General features: G+C 43.6%; 1 non-coding gene across 1 annotated transcript; it reads left to right on the plus strand.

The window, feature by feature from the left end:
• Positions 1 to 16,295: 16,295 nt before the first annotated feature.
• Positions 16,296 to 16,402, plus strand: LOC143436515 (U6 spliceosomal RNA). The gene has a single exon (XR_013106483.1). It is a non-coding gene; the product is annotated as a U6 spliceosomal RNA (small nuclear RNA).
• The last annotated feature ends 933 nt before the right edge of the window (positions 16,403 to 17,335 follow it).

Below are 17,335 nucleotides of genomic sequence, written 5' to 3' on the forward strand. Positions count from 1 at the left end.
ATTCATCTAAAATAGAGATTCTCGTTTTCTCTGCAAGTTTCATTCCTCTTTATTTAGCTCTTTGAATTGGTTTTACATAGAATAATCCAACTGACTTCTATCCTATGCTTTCTGTATATCCACTTCTTTGCATATATAGGCCGTCAGACCTCAGGGTCTCCTCTCCTTTACCTACCCCCAAAAGGTCCTTTTAAATGGTTGACAGCCTTAAATGTTTGCATTTGACAGTTGTTGGATTAGGGGCTAATGCTTTTTACTGTATTTTGTGTTGGTTGTTTGCAGCAGTCTTGATATGTAGCCCAGGCTAGCCCCAAACTCAGCCTCAGCCTTTCAAGTGCTGGATTACAGGCTAGTGCCTAGGAAAATGCCTCGGAGCCACTGTGCTTCAGTTCTGTCTGGCATTGCCTTCTTCAACCCTTCTCATGTATCACCTTCCTTAGCCCCTCCCATCCTACATCAGGCCAGCCCCTCGGAGCTTTCAGGTCTCCCATTGGTCATAAGTTTGACATATTTACTCTTCGCTCACCAGACTAATCTTAATAAATCATTTTTGTCAGGCTGGTTTTTTTTTTCTTTTTTTTTTTTTTTTTTCTGCTGTTGTTCAGGAATCCACACTGCTTAGAGATGAGCCAAGTGTTTCTACCACAAATCCCTTCATCAAGTTCCAGCTCGCCTCTAAGAAACATGGTCCCCTTCTCAGCACCTTCCCCTCAGGGAGGCAGTCAGCTGTCTTCACTTCCTCTGGGACACACCTACTTTCTCCTACCCGACTTACTTCAGTGTTTACAAATTATAGCCTGCTCTGTCTCTGCCTGTTTGATGCACTGAGTTCAATTGTAAGCTTCCGGAGAGCAGCGCCAGGCTTGGAGTTCCGGCTTCCAGACTAGGCCTGACTCTAGGCACCCAGAGATGCTCCTAACCACCAACTGACTGGTTCAGCAAATGAACGAACAGCTTAATCATGGTTGCGTTTCTTGTGGGTTGAGACAAATAGTAAGTATGTCAAATACAAAGCAGGTGCAATAGTCTAACTCATTGGTTCTCAACCTCCCTAATGCTGCGACCTTTTAATACAGTCCCTCGTGTTGTAGTGACCCCCAGCCATGACATTTTTGTTGCTACTTCATAACTGTACTTCTGCTGCTGTTATGAATTATAATGTAAATATCTGATATGCAGAACATCTGATACGTGACCTCTGTGAAAGGGGTCACAACCCGCAGGTTGAGACCCAACGGCTCTAACAGATTTAAGCCAGTGGCATTAACTGGGTTAATTCCTTCCAGAATTAATTGGAACTAACTCTGCTAAGAACAGAATTAAGCAGAGGAAGGGTGAACACATTTTAAGCAAGGGTGATCAGAAAAGGCTTTCGGGGAAGTCACATTTTGGAATCATAGCATCATAGCCGTGAACTTGAATGAATGAATGAATGAATGAATGGGTTTTTGAGATGTGGTCTGGTGTGTGGGCCACATAAACTCTCAAAAAAAAATTTTTTTTTTTCTTGTCTCAGCCTTGGCGATCAGCAACACTCCCAGTTAATAAGGCTGAGAGTTTCAGTCATTAAAACCAAATAGGAGGATGGAGAGATAGGTCATTGGGGAAAGTGCTTGTTGTGGAAGAATAAAGACCTGACTTCAGGTCCTCGACACCTAGGTTAAAAAGAAGCCAGGTGTGGCAGAAGGTGCCTGCCACCCCAGTGCTGGGGTGGGGGTGGGGTGGGAGGCAGGGGCAGGTGGCTCCTAAGTCTCCGTGGCTGGCTACGAGTCTAACTGAAATGCTGAGTTCCTCCTGGTTCAACGAGAGGCCTGTCTTGAAAAGCTAAGGTGAGGGAAGGGTGCAGCTCAGTGGTAGAGCACTTGCGTGTGGCCATGGGTTGTAGCCTTAGTGCACAACTAAATAGAGCAAAAACACATTCCTACAGCTTAACCCCAAACCAAAGAAGCTTTCCAGTGCATGGCAATGTATACATTTGAGAAGGTGAAGGGGACACCTCAATATTAGCCTCGGGCCTCCACATGCATGAGCCTGTGCAGGAGAATACATTTAAGTACATATGTGTATATACTGCACACACACACATGCATACACATATACACACATATACATATATATATATATATACACACATGCATACACATATACACACATATACATACATATATATATACACACATGCATACACATATACACACATATACATACATATATATATACACACATGCATACACATATACACACATATACATACATACACACACATAACACAGAAACATACACATATACATACATATACATTGTCTTAGGGTTTTACCTAAGGCAACTCTTATAAGGACAACACTTAATTGGAGCAGGTTTACAGGTTCAGAGGTTCAGTTCAGTATCATCAAAGTGGGAACATTGCAGCATCCAGGCAGGCATGGTTCAGGCAGAGCTGAGAGTTCTACATCTTCATCTGAAGGCTGCTAGCAGAATATTCACTTCCAGACAGCTAGGATGAGTGTCTTAAAGCCCACACTCACAGCGACACACCTAGTCCAACAAGGCCACACCTTCTAATAATGCCACTCCCTGGGCTGAGCATATACAAACCATCACACACACACAAACACATATATACACAAACATACATATAAACACATATATATACACACAAACACACACATACACATACATACATATGCACATATATACACACATATGCACAGAAACACACATATACATATATACATACATGTGCACACACACATCAGGTTAGGAATATAGCTTGGTTCATAGAATGGCTTGCATAAAGGCTTGGGTTCAATCCCCATCATCTTGTAAACCTGGATTGACAGCACACTTCTATAATACAAGCATTTAGGAAGTTGAACTTATAGGATCAGAAGTTTCTGGTCACCTTCAGCTTCATTGTGAACTTGAGGGTAACCTGGGCTACTTGAGACTTGGGCTCAAGACAAAAATAAAACCCCCCAAACCAACCAACGAAGCAACCAAACAAAACCAACCAAACAACAACAACAACAAAACCAAACAGACGGAGGAGCAGCTCAGTGGTAGCCTAGCATGTGTGGCCATGGGTTGTATCCTTGCCTCTCAAGGAAACAGAGCAAAACTCAGACCCGCAGCTAAACCCCCAATGGAGAGAAGCTTCCCAGTGCATGGCAAAGTGTGTGTCTGAGGCATGAACTTGAGATAGTCTCACCAATGGTAGAGAATACAATTCAAATTATAGTTCATGCGCGTTGTGTCTAAAAGAAAGACAAACCACAGGTCAGTCCACACATAACATGTTTGCAGAAAAGCAGCAGCATCAGGATAGAACGTGTGCTCATAAGACGTGTGGCTGCAGACGTAGAAAGATCCTGGAACACCAGTGATTAAGCTACCTCTCTGAGTCGCGTGGAGAAGGTAGAGCAAATGAGCTGGAGCTTAATCCAGTGATGGCCAGAGGATGCTGGGTGAGCAGAGGATGCTGGGAGAGCAGAGGATGCTGGGAGAGCAGAGGATGCTGGGTGAGCAGGTCTGTCCGTGATATGAAGGATAACGGCGACACGATCCATCAGAGAGGACAGCCACTGTAGCTTAATATCAACCTGCAGGACCATGCAGCACAAAATTCTTTATTTACAGTTCTGACTTCCTTAGGCTAGATTCCTGGACATGAAATCAATAGATAAAAGGGGATAAACTAAATTTTTTTTTTTTCTTAAAGGGAAACTATCCTCAGGTTTTATTGTTGCACTTTGCAAAGTTTGTGAACTTTGACTGATACCAGAAATCTTAGAGGCCATTTTCTTTGATCAGGCATGGTGACTCTGGAGGATCCAGACTCCAAGGCCAGGATGTGAGGCCGATCTGGATGCGACTTCTGTCACCCCACTGATGCCAGGGTTGACTTGGCTGACTTGACAGGTGCCCTGGTCCTCCCTCACAGCTCCACGTATGTCCTTCCTGAAGCTGCTTGTCCATGGAAGATGAAGACATTCCTTGACTAGAAGGGGACCCATCCCTCATTAAAGATATGTGAATGGCCGTGTTCTCCTGCTAGACCCTCCAAATACATTCTCAAGAATTCAAGGCCAGCATCGACTGTATAGCCAGTTCTAGGTCAACCTGGGCTACGCAATCTCTATTCGAAATACCAAAACAACAGTGAAAAGAATTATGTCATAAGACAGTATTTGGTCGTTTTTAAAAAACACTTAAAAATCCACACACTATCTTAAAATACTCACCATTTATTTATCCAGCATTTTATTAGTGTAATTATTATTATTTTGACACAAGGTTTCACTGTGTAGTATTGGCTGGTCTGGAACTCTCTTTGTAGACCAGGCCAGCCTTGAATTTACATCGATTCACCTGCCTCTGCCTCCTAAGTGCTAGGGGATTAAAGGTGTGCACCAGTATACACAAATGCATTTTGTTGTTTTTTGAGTAAGGGCATCATAAAATGTAGCCCAGGCTGGCCCTAATTAGCTATGTAATGCAACTGACCTGATCAATTCCTGATCCTACTTGACTCCACTTCTCAAATGTTGGGATTATTAATATGTGCCACTCGCTTGACTACATACTCAGATACTACTTATGAATATGATTTTCAATGTATAAAAAGGAAATAGCATTCATTCATTTATTTTTGTGTTTTTGAGAAAGGGTCTCATGTAGCCTAGGCTAGCCTGGGACTCACTTTAGTCTCCAGTGCTGGGATTAGAGTGCCATCACACTCATGATATTTCTTGAATATATTGAGCACATTAATGTTTCAGACACCAGTGGATATTGAGTGTTGGGATTGATTCACGTGTACATTGGTTTACAAGGCTAACAGGTGCTTCTTCAAAACTTAGCAGTCGTCGTCCATGACAATAACTTAAAGTCTATTCTTTTTACTCTGAATTTCTCATTTCTACAGTATATATATATATCTTTAGATTGGGAAAAATAGGTGTTTTTGTTTGTTTGTTTGTTTTTTTAATGTCCAGCACAAGATTTGAGGGCTCCTGAGCAAATAAAACCCACAGAGCCCTTCTTTCCCTTCCTGAGAGGTGAAGACAAGCGACCTTAGGATAAACTGCATTTTAAAGTGGGTGGCACTGGACAGGCAGGAAGAGCACTCGACCAACCCCCCACTTCCATCGGGGTCTGAGGCTTCCAGACTTGTGTCCAACCAGCGTGAACCGGCACAGCAGGTTTGTGGCGGCGTGGGCTGCACTGGTGGAGAAACTAAGATTTGAATCTGGGATTAGCAGACAAAACAACACTTGTGGGGCTGAGGCTTCTTGTGCTGTGGTTCTGTCCTGGGAAGACTGGGAACCTGACACCTTCGGAGTGGAAACAGCTGCAGAGAGTGGGAGGATACATTTGTGCCAAATAAAGTTTCTAGGCAACCGCTTCCTTAAGGACGCCAGTGCCCCCGACCATTCAGCTTCAGTGACTTTTAGAACTGATGGGTTTATGGTGAGAAGCCATGCAGAGGAGGCTGGCCAACGTGTGGCTCCTGCCTCGCTTTCGATTTCGTCCTGCCTGTGGACCAGTGTACTCCAAAATGGGGTCTTGAGGTTCACAGGACTGAGGGATGCCAAGACTTCTTGCCTACGCTCTTCCCTGTTTAGAACACCTTTTTAGACCACACAATCTATTTGAGATTTGGCTCAAATTTAACTTGTAGGCTCTTTATCTTACTTGTAGTGCATAAAAATTTTACTCAACTGGGGGCTTCCTTGCGACACGTTCATAAACACATACTACCTAAGTTGACCTTGCCCGTAGTTTCTTCTCACCTACACTCACCTTGACCCCCTAGCACACAGTGGAGGCTCACTGAATGCATACTTGAACTAACGGCCTTTCTGTTTACCTCTTCTGGGAACTGACCTTAGTGGCTTGCACATGCTAGGCAGGTATTTCTGTGTCCCCTATGTTATCTCCTATTTTGAGACAGGATCTCATTAAGTTTCCCAGGCTGGCGTTTTGTTTTGTTTTGTTTGAGACAAGGTTTCTCTGTGTAGCCCTGGCTGTCCTGGGACTCACTCTGTAGACCAGGCTGGCCTCGAACTCAAAGACCCGCCTGCCTCTGCCTCCGAGTTGCTGGGATTAAAGGTGTGCACCACCACTGCCCTCCCAGGCTGGTTTTCAGGTAACTTTCCAGTTTAGGTAGGGATTTAAACTTTTGTCTTTCTGCCTTAGTCTTTTAAGCAGTTGAGATTGTAGGCTTTCACGTCAAGATATGGTGTGGTACAACCAAATTAGACTTATCCCTGACTAGCTTACAAATAAATGAGACTAAGACTATGGTTATTTTCTCCTGGTCATCTGTTTCCCTCAACAGTGGTATCGTTTCTCTCCCCATTCTCGTAGACCTAGAACTTCGGGTATAGAATTTATCATTACAACACATAGCAACAAACCAAACCTCTACAATATGGCTCCATTGACTATTCATAGAAGAATATATGTGATTTCCTAGGGATAAAGTGAATATTAAGTTCAAACTATCTGTCCAACCATGCTTATGTCCACCCATTCATTCATTTACCCATCCATCCAACTACTCACCCACCCACCCATCTCCCACCCCTCCATCCCTCCATCTCTCCCCCACCATCTACCCATCTACCTATCCATCCATCCATCCATCCATCCATCCATTCAATCATCCATCCATCCACCCAACTATCCATCTATCTATCTATCTATCTATCTATCTATCTATCTATCCATCCATCCATCCATCCATCCACCCACCCATCCATCCATCCATCCATCCATCCATCCATCCATCCATCCATCCATCCACCCATTTCTCCATTTATCCATCTGTCTTATTTAGGGTTACTATTTCTAATAAACATCACAACCAAAAACACTTTGAAAAGGAAAAGGTTTATTTGACTTATGCTTCTATATCAACTGCTCATCACTGAAGGAAGCCAGGACAGGAACTCAAACAAGGCAGGATCCTGGAGGCAGGAGCTGAGGCAGAGGCCATGGAAAAGTGCTACTTACTGGCTTGCTCCCCATGGCTTGCTCAGCCTCCTTTCTTATAGAAGCCAGGACCACTAGCCCAGGGATGGCACCACCTGCAATAGACTGGGCTTTCCACCATCAATCACTAATTAAGAAATGCCCTTCAGGCTTGCCTCCTGGCTGATCGAATCCATGCATTTTCTTAATTGAGGTTCCCTTCTACACTGGCTGGTTGTAGTGGGATATCTTCCCACTACATTTGCATAAAGCTCAGCGATTGGGCTGTATGAGAGGTAGGTGGAATGAGGAGTCAGAAGGAGAGGAAGAGGAGGAGCTAGGGGAAAAAGGAGAGGTAGGAGCCATAGAGAACCATGCTTGTGTCCAGGATGGTCCTGGGTAACCATTTATATTATAAGGTTAGATATTAGGTTACAACTCTAATTGTATGGGCATCTTGTTTATTGAGCATTTCTAATTATATAAAGCTTTTGGATAATATTAAGCATTAGAGTCTCATTTCTACCAGGTACTGTGTAGATGGTGGGATAATCTGGGCTCAGCCAAGCCTTGTGGGAGCCATCTCCCATGCTGGTGTCTCGTGGATGCCAGGGCCGGTGTTTCGGGCTGGCCGTTCCTAGCTGTGGTGCACACGTGGCCTCTGGCCTCGGAACATGGCGGCAGAGCTAAGCAGAGCTTCTGCCGCTTAGATAGTCGGCTCAAGAAGTAGCCATTTTAAAATCTTACAGTAACAGCTGGTTTTGTGTGTTAATTTGACATAAACTAGAGTCATCAGAGAGGAAAGAGCCTCAGCTGAGGAAATGCACCCATGAGATCCTGCTATCAGGTATTTTTCTCAATTAGTGATCAATGTGGGAAGGCCTAGCCTGGTACCATTTCTGAGCTGCTGGTTCTGGATTCTAGATGAAAGCAAGCCGAGCAAGCCATCTGAAGCAAGTCAGTAAGCAGCATTCCTTCATGGCCTCTACATCAGCTTCTGTCTCCAAGTTCCAGCCCTACTTGAGTTCCTGTTCTGATTCCTTCAATGATGGACTATGATCTGGATGTGTAAGCCAAATAAACCCTTTCCTCCTTGGTTTTTTTTTTTTTTTTTTTTTTTTTTTTGTTTTTTGTTTTTTGTTTTTTTTGTTTGTTTGTTTGGTTGGTTATTTTTTTTTTTGTTTTTTTTTTTTGTTTTGTTTTTGTTTTTTTCAGTCATGGTGTTTTTATTGAAGCAATAGAATCCCTAACTAAGACACCTTCTTTCAGATGACTTCAGCTTGTATCAAGTTGACATAAAACTAGCCAGCATGCATCCATCCATGTGTCCAATAGTCTTTATTTAAACAACCACAACAAGCCAGCATTGAGACAGACATGGGCTCTGCAGTCCTGTCTGTGAACGACTTAACTGTATAAGGAAAAGATGGATATTATTTTCCCCAGTAATACTTACCTTGACCTGAAACTGAATTTTATATATTTTGGTTGCTGTCTCTCCCCATTTGACTACAACAATTGGTAGAAGAATGAAGATAGTTATGTACTCGCCCCTGTGCCAGAAAAGTGCTTGCCACTGTGTTGGACTCACGGTGGCTGGCTGACGTCAGGTGAGGTTATGCACACCTGTAATTCTAGCACTCGGGAGGCTAAGGCCAGAAGATTTTAAGTTCGAGGCCAGCTTGAGCAAGATGTCCCACCTCAAAAATAAACGGGTCAAGCCTGGAACAGTGGCACCTGCATTTAATCTCAGCACTTGGGTGGCAGAGGTTAGCCTGGACACATAATGAGTTCCAGGACAGCTAGGGTAACATACCAAAATAAAGTAAAGCAATCCTGCTTTGTCAAGTAAACTAGAATTGTATGCCACCCTATTTGAAAGAAATAAGGGTAGAAATCTATGGTGTGTTACAAGAATGCATTAAAACTCTTCCCCTTCAGGCGTCTCTCCAACGAGAAATGATTAAATACTGAAATCAATATGATGTTTCTTGGCGACGACAGTGATTTATGCCTTATTCCTGGCTGTAGTTAGAATGTCCGAGACATTCGGTCAAGATGACACAGGAGAATTTTTGATAAAAGCTTGATGAATGCTTTGAAGTTTTAGATTAATTTTGTGATTCTCCCAGTGAGGCTTTGTCGGATCCTGACCATGTGACAGTGGTGGACGATGTATAAAGGTCAGTGAGGGACAGCATTAAACTGTCTCTGTGAAAACGGAGCAGTCTAGATAGCATGCCATGCAGTTCCATTCTGCTTAGCAGATGAAAACAGGTAAGAGGTGGACAAAAAGCTACACGCATCTTCTAATACTGTCCAGTCTCCCTTCCCCTGGTCCTGGCTTCGCTCTTCCTGGGCATCTGGACCAAAGTCAGACTAATTGGGAGCTTAGATTGCTGGGAATTTACAGGATTTACTTCAGGATGTGGGGAGGGCTGAAAGACAATCCTTTTTCCTTAAGGGACCTAAAGCCTATTCAAAATCACTTAGCATTCAGGCAAGCCTGCAAGCTGTGGAGCCAAACTAGCCCAGGGAGAAGAGGGGAGAGTGGATGAGGGGACCCGGAATGAGGGGCCGCTGAATGGGTGGCTTCAGCGGGAATATATGTCTCTCAGGTCTGTGGGCTGAAGTGGGAAGTCTGTCTTTAGGAAGCCGTCCATTTCTTTTAAGGACTGGGAGGGAGGGGAGATTGTCTCTCTGGTCTCTGGGATCCTTGCCTTGTAGCTGCAACGTCTCTGTGTCTTCCCGTTGTGTTTGTCTCTGTATCCAGATTTTCCTATGTTCATTCCCTTGAATTAAGCCAACCATAGCCACTGCATTTCAGCTTGATTATTTACTTACTAGAGGCCCTCTTCGTTTCCTCTTTTCTATGTATGTATGTGTGTATGTATGTATGTGTGTATGTATGTATGTATGTATGTATAAACAGGGTCTCTCTCTCTCTCTCTCCTTAGTCCAGCTTGGTTTCCAGTTAGCCTCCAACTTGCAGTAATCCTCCTGCCTCAGCCTTCTGAATGGTAGGATTACAGATGTATAACACCATGGACCCTACTTCTAAATAGAGTCACACAGTTCTGGAATTTCAGTACCTGTGAGCAATCTTCCAGTCTCCATTTCCCTTACAACAATAGAGTTAAAAGCACACATGACCACACTTGGGTTCTTACGTGGGTACCGGGGATTCAAACTCAGGTCCTCATGTTTTTGAACTGGAGATGGTAGGGTGGGAGGATCAGGAGTTCACAGACATCTCTGGCTACAGAGCAAGTTCAAAGCCAGCCAGGGCTGCTTGAGACCTTGTCTCAAAGAGGACAGTAAGGGTTTGGGGAGATATCTCAGCCGGTAAAATTCTTTCAGAATAAGCATGAGAACTTGAATCTAATTCTCAGAAGCTATGTCGAAAAAGAAACCAGGTACATGCTTTCAATCCCAGCCCTGAGGAAGTTAAGAACAGATGGTTCCTTGGGACTCATTGGCTAGCCGGTCTAGTGTCATTGGCAAATCCCAGGACAGTGGAAAAGCCTGTCTTAAAAAGCAATCTGAATGGCTCCTGAGGAAGGACAGAGGGGGAAAGAGGAAGGTTGTCCTCTGACCTCTGACCTTTGACCTCTGACCTCCACACACATTTAAAAAGGGGGCTGGGAGGGGGATTCTTGCGTCTGTGTAATTTTCACATAATATTAGAAAGAGACAAAATGGGATTAAAAAAAAAAAACATGCATATGATCCAGGAAGAGCAGACACCACTGCAGTTCTGGAGTCGTTAGCCTGCCTGCCTGTGGCTCTTTCCCAGGAAGAGAAGCCCAGTGCTTTTCCAGCTGGGTATCTTTACATTTCTCACCCCAGTCACAAGAATTTTCCTCTCTAGAGAGCTGTGCCCTAAATAACCACCACTGCCACACTTTCTCTGCCGTCTATACTCCTGAGAACCCAAATGCCAGCCCCAAGTAGAAACACAGCTTTCATGCCTCATTCATGTCCCCTTCACGCCCTCGGCCTGCCTCCCCAGAGGGTCACGTTCCAGTTCATAAATAGCACCAAGGAGAAGTCACTTGGGGGTAAGGCAGTCTTGGAAGTTAGAAGGCAGGACCTCTGAGCGATGACTAATGGGGCATCCAGGGCTCTTTGTCTCTTGTTAACAGGATCTGAATAGCCTTCCAGCCTCTTCTTTCTAGCTCTGGACAGAAAAAGAGGGAGGAGCAGAGAAAGTTCCAGACTGTCTTATGCCTCTTGCACTTTCCCCTCCAACTCACTAAGTCCAGTCAGAAATCGTTTTGCAAGTCGGAAGCTCTTGCCCATTTGAGGTGCTGGCTGTGGTAGCATTTGAAGAAATGTCTCAATAGCTCTTGAGTTAGAGGGACCTCAGGTCAAGTTCTGTCTTAGATTCCAGAGAGCCATGTGCTGCTGTGGTGTGCTGACCTATGATCTGGGTTGTAGGTCCTTTGCCTGATAATTACATGTGTTCAGAGACCTCGGAATGGAGGTCTCTGGCCCTTATATTGCTTGAAAGCATTTTTTTTTTCCCAAAACTTTAGTTAGTTAATGTTCATCATTTTATTTGTTCATTTGAGACAGGTTCTCATGTAGCACAGGCTAGCCCCAAACTCATTCTGTAGCTAAGGATGCCTTTGAACTCCTCATCTTCCTGCCTTTACCTTTCAAGTGCTTGGGTGGACCTTATATTTAAGTGAACTAGGGATTTTGGTTCATGTCTGTAACCCCAGCACTTGAGACATAGACATAGGAGGATCTTGGGTAGAGGCAAGTCTGGGCTGCTCTTAAAAACAAAACAAAACAAAACAAAACAAAACAAAACAAAACAACCAATTCAATGAAAATAAATAGAAAATTTCAGCTGTTAGCTGTACATACACATTTTGTTGGTTGGTTGGCTGGTTTGCTTAGACTTAGAGTCATGTTCTTACTATGTAGCCCTGGTTGACCTGTGTTCTTACTCCGGGATTTAGTATTGCTCTAACATTTGTGAATCATTATTTCTAGTATGCTTTTTTTTTTTTTAGGGCTGTCTTCAGGATTTCTCATGCACTGGGAGGAAAAGATAAAAGAATTTCATTTTATCTCACGCTAAGGACATAGGAACATAAAGACTTTCAAACCTCAGGGTTCATCTACTGCACTTCCCTGCCCTTTCTCTTTGAAGAGGACGAAGGAATGGACCATTATAGAAAGTTGTGTACAAAGCTGTGCCCTCAGCCTTTGCCTTTCTATGGAAGACTCCTTCCGTATTTGTCCTTGTGAAGGCTAGATTGGGCTAGACTGACAGAACCCATAAGGAGTCATGGGAAATACGTTTACAGAGTTTAGCACTGTTGGTGAATATGGCAAGGTGATAAGCCCCAAGTTACACCGTGGCCAAACATCATTGTTAGGCCGCACCTGGTTAAGCTGACCTGGGAGAAGTATTAAGAGTTTTGCTTCTTTACATTCAGAAGCATCCGCGTACCATCTGATAGCTGACATTTGAGTTCAGAGCTGGGAATGAGAAGACACGACGCCTCAGGCTTTAGTACTTGGTCTCAGAATCTCTTACATCTACTAAATTTTAAAAAGACTTTTTTTTTTTTTTTTTTTTGGTTTTTTTGAGACAGGGTTTCTCTGTGTAGTCCTGGCTGTCCTGGAACTCACTCTGTAGACCAGGCTGGCCTCGAACTCAGAAATCCGCCTGCCTCTGCCTCCCAAGTGCTGGGATTAAAGGCATGCACCACCACCGCCTGGCTTAAAAAGACATTTTAGAAATTCTTTGTATATTTTTCTCAAATTATCCTGTCTAGGAATGGTGATAAACAATATTGATTCAATTCATTCATTTTTAATTTTTTCTTCCATTTAATATTTAACATTGTCCTAGGACAGGCACATAGATGCCACAGAGAGGAGTCAGGCCACTCAGAAGGTGACTGTCTTGTGGTCTAGACAGGTTTTGAAAGCAAAGCTGAGATCCCTGACATATTAAAGAGGATTCTGAAATTCTCTAGTAGATATAATATGAGCATGTCCTGGCTGGGTGGAGGAGGGAGACGGGAATAGGGGCCAGGTAGACAGAAGGGGTGAAGGCAGGGGATGCTGATGGCAGGGAAACATGTTCTGTTTTGTCAGAGCACTGAATACTGGTGGGCAGAGGACAGGGGTGAGGCTGGAAAAAGATACATATGGTGGATGTAGTGGATGAGGTCCCCTTGAAGAACAGGGTAAGTATTCACAAACCCCTTAGTGCAAATTTCACCTCACCAGAGAGCGGTGACACTTTTGTCCTAGTGTGAAACGGAATTGTCTAGCTTGTTGACATGTTACCCTTCACACCTCCTGGCAACCTGCATTTCTGAAACGATGGTTACAATATGTTCTGATTGCTTCATGTCAGATGCTTGGTGCTATAGTCGCTTGTCTGTCATTATGCCACAAATGCTTCGAGCCAAGTGTCTGGGACACTCATGAACAGGTGATTCATGGAGAGGTATACCAGACAGACTGGGGGAACTTTATGTCACTCTGGCCCAGAACTTCTTGTCAATCAAGTTAGATGAGTCTGCATAGATAAGACTATCTGTAAGATCATTGCTCACTGTCAAGAAAAGCTCAAGAAAGAGGCCATCAGCATCCTGATAATCAGGAGACTCCTTGGCTAAGGGAACCTTGGGATTTGTGACTTTCCCTGGGAAGTTTGGCTAATGATTTCTTTGCCCTCTGAGTTTTCATTCTTCTCCGGAAAAGCTGGCAGTAGCCCCTGGTCTGGTGGTGGCTGTGTAGCTTGGGAGTGGGTAACATTGTTGCAGTTATATACTAGAGTTCCAGGTGATGGTTCAGGCTGTAATCTTAGCACACGGGAAACTGACACATGAGAATCGTCAAAAGTTCATGGCTGCTGGGGGAAAACACAGAGGTAGGTTAGCTTGAGCTATGTGTAGAGACTTGCCTCTGCACCAACCCAACCAACAAAATCTCAAACCAAACCAAACAAACCCAAAACCTTCCCCAACCCTAAACTAAAGGAAAGCCCACAACCCCAACTAACCAATCATCACCAACGATAAAAACAAAACAAAACAAAACAAACCCTTTGAAATTTCTTGGTTAATATAGTTATCACTCCTTATCCAACACAGAGATGTTCCAAGATGGTGGAATTCTAGAAACTGTAGATAGTACCAAGCCCTGTGCTGTAAATACTTTGTTTTTTATTGTATATACAAATTCATAAGTTTAATTAAAGTTTAATTAAAAATGTACACAATAAGATATTAATTACCACTAACAAAATGAAACAGTTATAACCAATATACTACATAGCACAAGTTCCTTGGAAGTTATTAATTACTTACTTCTGGAACATTTCATTTATTGTTTTGAACTTCAGTTTGAAATTGCAGAAGGTGAAGCCACAAATAAATAAAGTGAGATTGTTGCAACTAACAAATGTCTGCTGATAATATATTAAGAATGGAGCAGAGCTGGCCCCTCACAGGCTCAGCATTCGGGAGGGCCCTGCACCTTGCCTGGACAGCACAGTAGAACTGGCTCTGATGGCAAAGGCGCAGGGAGCCAGCCCCAAGGCTGTGAGCATGGGAGAGCTGGCCCAGCCCCTCAATGGCTGCAGCATTCTGGAGAGCGCCCCACCCCCAACACACCTCCACTGCACAAAACAGAGTTGGCCCTGCTGTCCTGGGTGCCAGTGAGACACCCAAGGCCACAGGAGTGGGAGAGCTGCCCTTGGCTCTTGCTGACTGCAGCACTGGGTGGGCTACACAGAACAGTTCTGGAGAGTTCGCCCTGGTGGTGCCGGTGCAGGAGAGCCCATGGGCTGACTAACTCAGCTACCACCCAGGGCTTTCAGTTGACCCACCTCAAATTGTCACCTGTGAACTGCTGGAGTGTGTAATAGGGCCAGTTCTACAGATCCAAAGCTGCAGGAGCTCCATGACACAGGATATCGAAGAGTCCCAGTGAGGTTCCAGTATTGATAGAGTAGCAGAAGCCAGAGCCCTTGAACCAGACCAATGACAAGACTCATTGCAATGAACATTTGCAAGTGAAGATGTGTGGACAAAAGGGTGCACTGTGAGACACAGTGGGACACATCGTAGCTCCCACAGGGAGATGTTTTCTATGCTTAGTTTTTTTTGTTTTGTTTTGTTTTGTTTGGGGGGGGGAGGTTGCAAGGGCAGAGGGCAGATATGAAGGGATGGGAGATAAGTGGGATTGGGGTACATGGTATGAAATTCACAAAGAATCAATAAAAAATTAAAAAAAAAAAAAAAAAAAAAAAAGAATGGGGAAACCCCAGACGTGTTGGATATGTAATCCTAACAGGAGGCTGAAGTCGGAGGACTCCTGTGAATTCCAGGCCAGTCTAAAGGACTACATAGAGAGATCCTGCCTCAAAACAGACAGACAACAACCAAAAGGGGGGCTGGGCGGAGGTAGTGCACACCTTTAAGTTCAGCACTCAGGAGGCAGAGGCAGGTAAATCTTTATGAGTTCGAGGCCAGCCTAGTCTACAGAGTGAGTTCCAGGACAGTCAACGCTACTTAAAAAAACCCTGCCTTGAAACTAACAAAACAATAACAACAAAACCAACCAACAAAACCATACCCCCTCCCCCCAAAAAACCAACAAACACAAAACAAAAATGGGTATATAAATATGTCTATCACATAATCCATTAGAAGTAAGGCCAATGTATCTACTATTAATTACACCTAGCTAGCAAAAGTAAAATAAAGTTTTATGTGAGAGGTCATAGGATCTGTACAGGGAAAAAACATTGTATTTTACTCAGAGATCAAAGGGAATTTTATAGAATTTAATCTTTTTCTTGTCCTTTTTGGGTGGGGAGGAGAAACTCAGTCAGAACCTCACTCTGTAGCCCATGCTGGCCTTGAACTCGCTCCTCAGCCTTTGGAGTATGAGGATTACAGTAGACCATAATGCCCAGTTGAACTCCCAAGATTGACCATTCACAACCCTGTGCTTTGCTGGAGTTGAGTTCCGGTGGGTAAATCTCAGGAGAGAGGAAGGCTGCCACATCTCTGAGGTCAAGCCTAGGCTACACAACAAGATTCCATTTAGAGAAAGAGGGAGATAGCTACATTGTCAAAACTCTTGGTATGTAAGTGTGAGATTTGGAGTTTAATTCCAGGGTCCTGTGGAGGAAGGAAAAAAACTCCCAGAGTCCTCTGACCTCAATAAGTGCCATGTCTTGGATGCATGCTTGGACTCAAGCCTGTAACACACACACACACACATATAGACACACACATGCGAGGCACACAGACACACACAATAATAGTTATTATTATGTGCTTGCTTCATCAGCACCTCTACTAAAATCGGAACGATACAGAGAAGAGTAGCGTGGCCCCTGCGCAAGGATGACACACAAATTCGTGAAGCATTTCATATTTTTGGTTCTAGAAAGGGGAAATGGAGAAAGGGGATGACATCAGAAACGTAAATAAATAAAATATCCCATAAAAAAATTACAAAAAGAATGGTATATTCCTAAAGAGAATGACTCAGAGTGTGGAGTTGACCTAACTTCTTTGCTCTCACTTCTTGATTCAGCTACTTGGTGAAGTTTGACAGTGCCAAAATGAATTACTTTAACTCGGGGGGGGAAAAAAAAGAAAAAAGAAAATACAGTTTTTACATTTGTATAATATTAAATAATTTCATGAACTGTTAAAATTAGTTATTATTATAATAAAATAACAACAACAACAACAAAACTAAAAAGGATACTACCTAAAGGGGTGGGGGCAGGGAGTACCTACAGAGTTGGGCAGGGCATTCTGATTAAAAAACTCAAAAAAAAAAAAAAAAAGAAAGAAAGAAAGAAAGGAAGGAAGGAAGGAAGGAAGGAAGGAAGAAACGGGGTTATGTTTGGGTTGGGGGAAGCTATTCATAACTTTTTTTTTTTTTTTAAATCAGGGTGTTTGGGAGTTATGGAAGAGTAGGCCAACATATCAGAGAGATTCTCAGATGGGATGTAAAAAAGAAAAAAAAAAAAAAAGCTGGGTGGAGTTTGTTGGTAACACACTGCCTATGGCAGGCCCTGAGTTCAACTCCCACCATCCTTTGAAAAAAACCAAACAGGAAAGAACAGAAATGAACGTTGGTATAACTTAGTAAGTCCAGGAAAGACAGGGTATGGGCGCGAAGCAGGTAGTGGTGCTGAGGAAGGAGAGAATCATTTGAGAGTTAGTGTTGCCCGAATTTCATTGGTTAGAACATGCGTGATGAGTGATGGAGGCTGTGCCCATTGGGCGGCTGGTGGAAGCTTGACACAAGCCGTACAGACCTTATAATGGGCTAAATGCTTGCCGAGAGCCTCTGAAAG

This window comes from Arvicanthis niloticus, chromosome 22 (assembly GCF_011762505.2).
Source record: "Arvicanthis niloticus isolate mArvNil1 chromosome 22, mArvNil1.pat.X, whole genome shotgun sequence".
NCBI classification, from domain to species: domain Eukaryota; kingdom Metazoa; phylum Chordata; class Mammalia; order Rodentia; family Muridae; genus Arvicanthis; species Arvicanthis niloticus.